The following is a 10,216-nucleotide window of genomic DNA, read 5'->3' as shown; positions in this document are numbered from 1 at the left end:
ATGTATCACGAATTGCATCGAAGTTTGCAGGATCTGATGTAATTACCTTTGCAGCTGAATGGAGAAGTCTTCCGTTTGTGGCTGAAATAGGAAGAAGGAACTTTCAGAAATGAACTTGGATCGAATGTAGCGTGAAATCTCAAACTTGAAAGGTTTCCGGTATCAGTGGTTCAGAATATCAGTAAACTTGCTGAGCTGGTTCTTTCACCTCCACATTTTAATGCTGAATCCGAAAGAATATTTTCTGTTGCAGGTGATGTAAAAAATAGAAAATGCAACAGAATTGGATGTTTATTTCAGGCAAACGGAATAGACTTCACAACTTATTAAGTGGAACAAAAACAACTCATGCTTCACAATAAGAAAAACTTGTATTAAGTGAAAGTTTAACTGTGTGATGGAGACTGAAAGAGGGAGGAGTACGTGTTTGGGGTGTAATATCTCTTCAAAAGGAAGGCTGTATTTTCTGAAAGGATAAGCAAGCACTTCAATAATGTAAGTCCTGATTTTACATTATATGATGTGGTATTACGAGGATGCTGTTATATGTTGCAGTTGCATTTTAAACTCTACTACTAGTTTATCGTCCTGCATGTGGAATCGTAAGCCATTATTTCTTTTGTTATACCTATTGTCTCTCTCTCTTCCGCTGTCTATCTCTCTCTCTCTCTCTCTCTCACTCACTTTTCCTAGGCATCATGTGTATTTCCTTACCATGGGACACTTTATACAGAAAAGGAACATTTTGAGTAACAGGTTGGGATTTTGAGCTTCAGAGGATGGCATCACTGGTAGTTATTCCTAAAAAAAAAAAAAAAAAAAAGCAGAACAGACGACAGTCGTCACTTTTAATCGATGTTCCGTGGTCGTCGCTTTTTAAAAGTTTTTTGTGTGGTGTACATTTAGAAAATCAAGATGTGAGTGACCTAATAAGTGTCTCTTTACTATCGACTCCGCTTCTATCTATTTCTTACTAAACGTAGTTAGGTTTAATATTTGCGTGATAATATGAATGAGCAAAATGTAAAAGTGCGGCATGAAAATACTCTGCGGCTAACAAGTCGTGTTAGAGGCGATAGAAAAATAGCATGTATTTGTGGTTGTGACATGCAGCGGATGCTGCCTTAATACAGTAAGACGTTAAAGACTTACGACGTACCATGAATGGAACAGCTAGTTGAGTATCCCAGTTGTGAATAACGTCGTTTGGGATTTACCGGTATTATTAAAATAATTCACAAAACTGCGTTGTTTGATGTACTCGGAGTCATGATATGAAATTCAGTAACAGAATTTATAAATTGAAGTTCATGTAAGTTCAGTATGACTTGTATAAGCGTAGTTTTGTTTCTGTAGATGGCTTCTTATGCGCGAATGTTACATAGTTCTGTGCTCAGGAAAGTATGGGTCTATATAGTGCACAACGTAAGTGATGAGTGTGCCCCCGTTCGCCCCATGTTGTGTAGTTGGCATCTGTGATGCTCTTTTTGTTTAGCTAGTTCGTGTGTCTGCTCGAAGTTTTGTTTGTGGAGGTTTAAATCGTGTTCTTGCGCAGAACTATGTAGGTGTAATGGAGATGATGCGCATCCGCCTTTACCATAAGTTCACGTGTAATGTTTTTTGTTTAATCTGAATTCTGTTGACTGTAATTCTAGCGTAGCCCGAGTTCTGGAGTCAACAGAAGCGTCCGATTCCACCCGTCAGCTTTGACCCGTGACATATGGATGTTTTGGTTAGATTAGATTAGTTTTTCGTTCCATAGATTCGTGCTGAGGGGATCCTCGTGGATGTGGAACATGTCGAATTTTTTTTTTAAGCTGAAATAAAAATACTAATACTGTGAGTACATACAATACATCATTTGTTTTTATTAAAAATTCGTCAGTGATGTAGGAATTGGCCACTAGTAAGTCTTTCAGGCTACTTTTAAAATGATCTTTATTTGCAACTAATTTTTTTTTTGTTTGCTAGCATGTTATTGAAGATGAGTGTTCCTGAGTAGTGGACCCCTTTTTGACCTAAAATGCTTTTAAGTCCTTGTGCAGATCATTTTTGTTCCTGGTATTGTATGTATGAACTGAGCTGTTTGTTGGAAAATAGAGATATATTATTTAGGACAAATTTCATTAAGGAGTAAATAAACTGAGAGGCAGTAGTAAGTATACCCAGTTCTTTGAAGAGGTTTCTACAGGATGGCCGTGAATTTACTCCACAAATAATATGTATTATACGCTTTTGGACTATTAAAACTTTTGTTTGACTTGAAGAGTTAACCCAAAATATTATACCATATGACATAATGGAATGAAAGTAGGCAAAGTATGCAAGCTTTTTCATTTTTATGTTGCCTGTGTCTGCTAACACTCGAATTACAAATACAGATTTGTTAAGACATTTCTGCAGTTCTGTGGTGTGCTCCTCCCAACTGAATTTATTATAAAGTTGTAATCCCAGGAATTTAAGACTGTCAACCTCTTCTATCTGCTCTTCTTCATGTGGTGTGTGACATTACGGCACAGTGTTTACTTTATGAGTTGGTTGTGTTTGTAGATGTCGTCTTGTGTTTGATAGTGCCCTCTGGTGGTTGTTGTGTGTGTGTGTGTGTGTGTGTGTGTGTGTGTGTGTGTGTGTGTGTGTGTGTGTGTGTGTTAGTTTGCTGTTTGTGGTGCGGTAAGACGTTTAATTTATTGTGTGGATTCTCTTTTTAGGTATGAATATGACTATAAAGTGAATTAGCGCCATGTTGCGGGCGGAGATGTGAGAGGATATGTTGTCCTCGATTAAGTTCCTGCAGGTGTTTGGATTAATAGCGGAAATTGTGAAGTGTGGCGTTTTGCTGAGGGGATATGCGGTTGGTGCAAGTTCCGGTGTCTCGGGCCACGGACGTGAACATGTGTCGGTGTCAGCAGGACAGTGTTTGGAGCTCCATTAGACGCGGTACCTGGTTCAAGAAATCTAGGTCGGCTGTGAGAGATTGTTTTCATGACTTACTATTTTTGTTATAGGTCCTCCATTAGTTTTTGTGTGTATACGATTGTAGTGAGTGAGAGGACGGTGTTAGATTGGTTTTCTTTTTGTAAGATTGTTTTTCTTTTTGTAGGGCAGTGTGCTGTGAGTATGTCAGTGTAAAAGTAAGTTCGGTGAGCCGGGGTTAGTGTTTGAAAGAGACAAGTCACAGTTTGGGAGGAGGGAAGTATGGGAGAGGTACATCTCCAGTTGGTTTGTGGGTGTGGGGAGGTTGTTACTTTGTGGGGTGGGTATGCCGATTATTTTTTTTCAGGCTTTTTGGAGGGGCGCACTAAGAGGGACTTCAAGCGTTAATTGAAGAGTATATTGAGGGGGGGAGTACTGTAGTTTCAGATGCTTTTTCGTCATACAGGGGTTTGCAGAAGATGGGTTTTGATCATTTAGTTGTAAACTGTAGTTTAGAGTTTAAAAATTGCAAAACTAGTGCACATGCTAATGCAATGGAGGTTTTTTTTGGGAGGGGGGGGGGGTTTCAATCAGTTATAAGGGAGGGAAGAGTGGCTCTTCTAACCCACCATCTCATTTAGATGAGTATTGGTGTTAGAAGTGTGTCCCTGGGCATTTTTGTATTTTTTGTGTTTTTCTGAGGTCGCTGGGTAAGATGTACAGGCTGAGGGTGGGTGGTTGAGGGCGTTCGGTATGTGGGGGCAGATTGTGGGTAATGGTTGTGGATTTAGGTGGGTTGTGGGTGGGGAGGGGGATTGTTTTATGATTATGTTGGAGAGGACCTTTTTTGTGAGTTGTTTTTGAGTTGTAATGCGTGATTGGGTTTAGTTTATTTTGTGGTTTTTATTTGTCGCTGATTTTTTATTGGTGTGAGGTGTTTATGGGGGGGGGGGGGGCGGCTTGGGGTTGCAGCATGTGGTCATAAGAGTAAATGCTAAATGTTCACATATAGAGCACATTAGAAGCCAACATTCTGCGGGCTAAAGATCGTCGAGGCAATCAACTTTTGTACTACTGTACATCGTACCAAGCAGTTGTTGGCAGAAGTAAAATGTTGAGGAAATATGTTACACTCTACAGGAAACAATACATTTTTATACATGATACTAAGGATTTAGCTGATAGTTGTTAGTATGTAGGTAACAAATTATTCAATAAAATACCACTATTTGTCTAAGGATTTACTAAGCATGCTTATAAACATAATGTGATTGGCTCATTGCCTGCCCATTTTGCAATGTGAAGGGAAAATGATTAAATGTAATTCCAGTGCTTAACCTACTCTTCTTTTACAGAGGGTAGTGTAACATTTATTGACATTATCTGTTGGTGTAATGACACCATTTGCCCCAATGACTTGGTAATAAAATTATTACTGTTAAATTATCCTTCAGGTATGTCACATGGAGCACTTAACTAAACAAACTTTGTTCTCGGCTAGAGTTTGAAGCAAGCTATCGAACTGTTCACCATTCCGTCGCCTTACAGAATCGCCCACTGTAACTGTTTTGAAGCCATAGTTGCTTGCACCATTCTCCCAGAGGTGGACTTGGGGATGTATTTGGGGGAGGAGTGAAACAGTCTGTCAGAACTAGTCGTACAGCAGTAAGTAAAAACTGTCGGATGTTTGCTTTGCAACTGCCTAGTAACTCTCGTGTTTTTTATTGCATGCTGTATCTAATTTGTTCTCTTGCATTATAAAAATAAAATCTTTAATCAGTGCCTACTATATTGGTTACACATTTGCCTTTTGCATTGGTAGCTTGCTAGTTACTTCGATGTTATACATGATGTATTCAAATTGTGATATGGATTATGTCAGCTGAACAGCAGATTGCATGGCAGAAGTCCAGTGACACTGTACCTGTCTCTTACTTTGCATGCTGCAGTTCATATTTGTGCAATGAATGATGGACAGTGAACATGAAAAACAGTGAGTGGAACTGTCGCATTCCAACCAAACCTCAGCCTCGGGCTTCGCCACGGGTCACTTTGTCATCACATCTAGTTTTCTTCCTGCTGTTTCACACTGAAAACACAGTTGTTCAGTTTCAATCACTCATTTCGCAGTTGCTGACTGCATCGTGCAACAGAAGAGCCAGGACACTAACTTCATTTAGCCTCTTGCATAGACAATTTAAAACATGTATGAAGTACTGCAAGTTATACTTTCCTTCTACTGTTGTAGTTGTGAATATTGCTGTCACTTCCAGAATGAACTGAATTTTTGCAGACTTAATCAGTGAATGAATGCAATTTGAGCCTTTGGTTGACATCCCTAATTGCTTAGAGATGTCCACAACATAGAATATTCTCCCCCAGAACATTAGCGAATGAATGACCCTGTACCCCAGAGTTGGCCAGTTTTGACATTTTGTCAATATTTGAACCCAAGAACTTGGAGATTTCTACCTGATTTATTATATTCTGTTGGCACGCTAACATTAATAGGTGATGAACTTTGTTTGCAATGCCAAACCGGATGATTTATGTTTCTCAAAGTTTGCAGCAGGTACATCTGTCTAAAACCACGTGTATCGTATGGTTTGAATTGATTGCTTATTTTGTTTTGATCTGATAAGTGCGGTTCTCTTTGTTATGGGTGTTTACGTCACTCTAAGCTGAAAATGTATTATTGTACTGTGTCGTGCATTGTTTGTCGGATTCTGATAATGAGTGTCTACAACCTGTTGCCGCTTGTGGCATGGCTTGCTTTCGTGCACGCTACCGTGGCTTACAATAAAAAAAAAAAAGAAAGAGGAATTGTCTCATGAGCGAAACAATGGCAAGAGACTGCTATTTGTTGTTACTGACACTGCTGCTTTCTTTGATAACGGTCGACAAGAACCAAATAATAGACTCTGTATGACAGAAGATGTTCTGAAGGAGAGTTTGGCAAAAATTTTTCTCTGTTTGAAAATCTTTGCAGACGCCTCTTTAGTACATTACATTCTGCACAGAAATGAGTCATCTTAGATTTAAAAATCTAGTCAGTTGCCGTGCTTCATTTCTGACTGAATCACTATTCAGCATAAGAAGAAAACGAATATAAACATGACTTGATATGTATATTCTTCCACGTTTGCTGTTGTCTCACTCTAGTTTCGTAGTTAATTAGGCAGACAGGATTTAAATGAGATAGCAGCAAATACAAAAAATACATGGCACAATGTTTACATTCTTCTACCTTTTCTTTTATTTACTGATGCAGAGGTTTTGGCGCCAGTATTTATCTTTGTGCCTGCAAAGCATGCCTGTGTAGCGCTACGTATATTCAACAGCAGAAGTTAGTTGTGGCGGCAGCTACCAACATTTTTCAGAACTTCCACTTACTTTGAACCTGATTCTAAGCCACAGGCGGTTTTCTGGATTACAAAAACCGGAAAAAAGTGTGGCTTAGATTTGAGTAAATATGGTAATTCTTTCTCCGTTGCTGTAGAATTCAGCTCACGTTTGCCTAGGCTGCGACTAGCGAAAGCAATGGTTGTATTTTCTCCCTCTTCTGGGTCCCATTCCCCTTGCAATAATTCTGCTGCTATGCCGTATTCTGATGCATCTGTTGTGATGCCAAATGGTTCACGAAGACTTATATGGTTTAAAATAGGAGCATTGACTAGAGTATCCTTTACTTCCTGGAATGCCTTTTCTGCATTTTCATCCCGTAATCATTTTGCCTTGTGCTTTAATAGCGATAGTAGATGTGGATTACTATGACTTGTCCTTGTATGTACCGTCTATAAAATCCCACTCTGTGGATGTGGACAGTCTTTAATCGCTTTAAAGCGTTATGGATCTGGTTTAATTCCTCTCATTCCTATGAGATGTCCCAAGAATTTTAGTTCCTCTTGCCCAAAATGTGATGTAGCGAGCGAGCTTAGTAGTTATTCCCTTGGTATAGAATTTCTCTATTGCTCTTGCAAGTAAATCACAATGTTCCTCCCAGGTTTCCGTAACAATCAGTATATCTTCTACATAAATCAATAGCTCTTGTAACAACTTTCTCCCTGATGCATTGATATAATGCTCTTATAAACACTGATACTGATATGTTTAACCCAAATGGCAAAACTTTAAACTGGTAGACTTTCTGTCATATAGGAATGCAGTATAAGGTCTAGATTCTTTAACTAATTTCACCTGCCAGTACCCATCCGTCCGATCCACAGAACTAAAATAATTTGCTTTTGCAAAATGAGCAAGTAGTTCGTTTATGCATATGGGACAATCTCTCTCCAGTTCAATGTGACAATTCCAGGTTCTCGTGTCTAGTACTAGGCGCACACCACCTGTTGCCTTTCTGACAACTAACAGTGGATTGTTGTATATGCTTGTGCTTCTTTCTACATCATTATTATCTAACATTTTATGTATTTCTTCCTGTACTTCCTCTCTTACATTGATAAGTACAGGTTAAGGTCTAAAGAAAAAAGGTTCCTTGATTTTGATCTTAAAACTACACACATAATCTCATATATTCCCTGGTTCGTCTGAAAATACATCTGAATATCTGCATAATATTCCATATAGCTCTTCCTTTTGAGTAAGGGTTAACAAGAGTTCAGATTCATAAGCCTTAGCATACAAATCAGCTTTATTTGCAGTTTGTTGTAGATTACTTGCATCCTTTTCCATTGAACTCATATTCGCTATTAACCATAAATTATTATCCCATTTAGTCCTTGACATCGATCTGTCTTAAAGAAGATCTCTTTATTAGGCTATAGTTATCTAGATTGCACTTAAAGGAACCACTCTGAAAGTCTATTACCATTGCACATTTCATTAACCAATCTACTCCTAGTAATACTTGTGTATTTATTTTAGGAACTATTAACATGGTTTGTTCAAACACAAGTTGATCTATTTAAAATGTAATCCTTGTTTCCCATTTCACTACATTGCTCTTAGTACCTGTAATACCTACAATATTTACTCCCGTAACAGGTAACTTAGGAAATTCCTTTATTCTTCCACTTAATAGCCATTCCTCCAAAATTGATACTTCGCTTCCTGAATCAATGTAAATTTCCACTCCTTGCTTTAGTATTCTTCCGATTGCAATTGGTTTGCATTGCACTTTTTCTAAATTTTCCTCTTTCACTAATAACCAATCGTTAATAGGTGATATTTTACTATAAACAATCATTTTACTTATATATGGGCCGAGTATTGTTCTGCGACATCCTGAATTCCGGCCGTTGACCTAGGATTTTTCTTGTTTTCCGTCACTATGACCGGATACTGATTGGAACTTACTTCAACAGTATGGTGGTTTGCCCCATGTTATTTTGTTGCATATTTATTTGTTGGTTTTGAGGTGTAAACACCTGTGAATTGATGTTATCAGTCCGAATTCTTCCCCCTCTAGGGGTATTGTGATTTAGACCATTATCCGTGCTGTGAACAGTTTCATTATTGCTTACTCTAAAATAATTAGGTTCCTTCGCCCGCGGTAAGCAATTAGGAAAGGATATGTTATTTCTATTCCCCGTATTTCGGTCATTCACTGAATAATTTTCATTTCTTTCAGTATTCAGTGTGTGTAAAACTTCAATAAACATTAATAACTCATTTACGGTTTTCCACCCTCTGTACAATATTCCTTGTTGAATGTGTTATGGTAAACATCTAATGAGTACTTTCAGGAAGTGCATCCATCTCTTGGATCATCTAAGTATTTAGATTTTGTCAAATGCCATTCCAAGTACTTTAAGTATGTGCCCCATGAATTATTGTTCGGAGTAGGCTCTAATAACTTTAAGGTTAATTTTTCCTGAGTACTTGAAGACCAGTGCTTTCTCTTAAAGCTTTCTGAGACACAAATTCTTCTGCATGAGCATTTCCCCATTCTGCCGCTTCTCTCATTACGTATCCTAATGTGATATCTATTTTCTTTAAGTCAGCCCAATTTTTGGGCAAAGATCTGGTAAACACTCGTAAAAAGTAAATTGGGTGTACATCACTGTCTGGTTTGTACTTTGGAAATTGCTTTGCTAAATTAAACCCATTACCTATAGATAAACTCTCTATTACATCTTTAGCTACTCCTGTCATAGTTTCAGGTCTACTATTTTCTAATTTCTTTTTATTATTGTCTATTGCTTTCCATATTCTATAAAGTTCTTGTTTACTGTTAATTGTACCTTCCCCAGAAGTGATGTTGCCATTATTTATTTCTGTTTTGTCTTTTACTTCTTTTTTCTATGAATAACTGTAAACGTTTTTCCAAATGTTGTATAGCATCAGGTGTTCCTGCTACAGGATTTTCCTGTATGGACGTGATATGCTTATTTGTGTCTGGAATACTAGCACGTACAGCTTGGAATCGGGAATCCACATTATCTCCATAGCCTGTCTACTGTCGGGTTATTAATCTATGTACACTTTCCTGTAAATGATCTGTTAACACTTGTTTGGCTACTTGTTGCACCTCTACTGATACTGATTCTCGTAATTCTTTTACTCTAGAATTTATCTCCATTATTTTAATGTTTTGATTATTAATGTGTGCATTAAAGTTAGATTCTAAGTTAGCTTTAGCCTCTTGTATTTTATGGTTGAGTATGTCATGGATTGATTCAGTAACTTGTTCCTTAATGGGCTAAATGAATTTTAATTGTTCTGCTCTCCGTCCTTCCCTGTATTTCTCTGCTTGTTTTTTTAATCATACCTTTTAGTATTGCCTTGTCCTTCTCTGCTTGTTCTTTAATTATACCTTCAAGTATCGATCTTAAATCCTCGTTTTGCATTGCTGTAATTCTTGCGATTGGCATACACATTTTATTACTAATCGGCAGTATTAATATTAAACCCCACACTCGCAGAAATGTCTCAACTTTTTTTTTTTTAAATGTTCACGGCTCACCCTTCTGCGGAACTGTGAACTGCGTGCTTGTTGTAGAACAGCTGAAGCCAGCGCTGAAGTTGAAGCGGACGTCTGCTCTTGTTGCCACTTTCTTCTTCTTCCTTTCTTTCTTTCTCTTTCTTTCTTTCTTTTTTTTCCCCTCTCCAGGTATCCAACAGTAAATTATAGTTTCCATTCATTATGTGTTTACTAATCAGACAGTTCGTTCAAACGAAGCTCTTGAATATAATTCTTCTTGATTCCTTGTTACGTGTGAGGTAAGGCACTGTTGTTGATTGCTGGTTGTCAGGGGCAACTTCTGTCTTCTATTCTTTGGAGCCATAATTCTGATTCAGATCAATTTCCTGCACTTACTTGCTTGTGCATTCTCCATTCGCC

General features: G+C 37.9%; 1 long non-coding RNA gene across 2 annotated transcripts in view; it reads left to right on the top strand.

The window, feature by feature from the left end:
- Positions 1-838: 838 nt before the first annotated feature.
- The window catches only part of LOC124720278, an 81,175-nt gene continuing 71,797 nt past the window's right edge, over positions 839-10,216 (top strand). Inside the window, exon 1 of one of the 2 annotated variants that reach the window (XR_007006110.1) lies at positions 839-917. This is a non-coding gene — a long non-coding RNA (uncharacterized LOC124720278). Of the gene's footprint in view, positions 918-3,911; positions 4,579-10,216 lie in introns of those variants that run through there. The other variant, XR_007006109.1, reaches the window with a different exon arrangement.

This window comes from Schistocerca piceifrons, chromosome 11 (assembly GCF_021461385.2).
Source record: "Schistocerca piceifrons isolate TAMUIC-IGC-003096 chromosome 11, iqSchPice1.1, whole genome shotgun sequence".
In the NCBI taxonomy this organism is placed as follows: Eukaryota; Metazoa; Arthropoda; class Insecta; order Orthoptera; family Acrididae; genus Schistocerca; species Schistocerca piceifrons.
The sequence above is the reverse complement of the archived record's forward strand: the minus strand, read 5'-3'. Positions and strand labels throughout refer to the sequence as shown.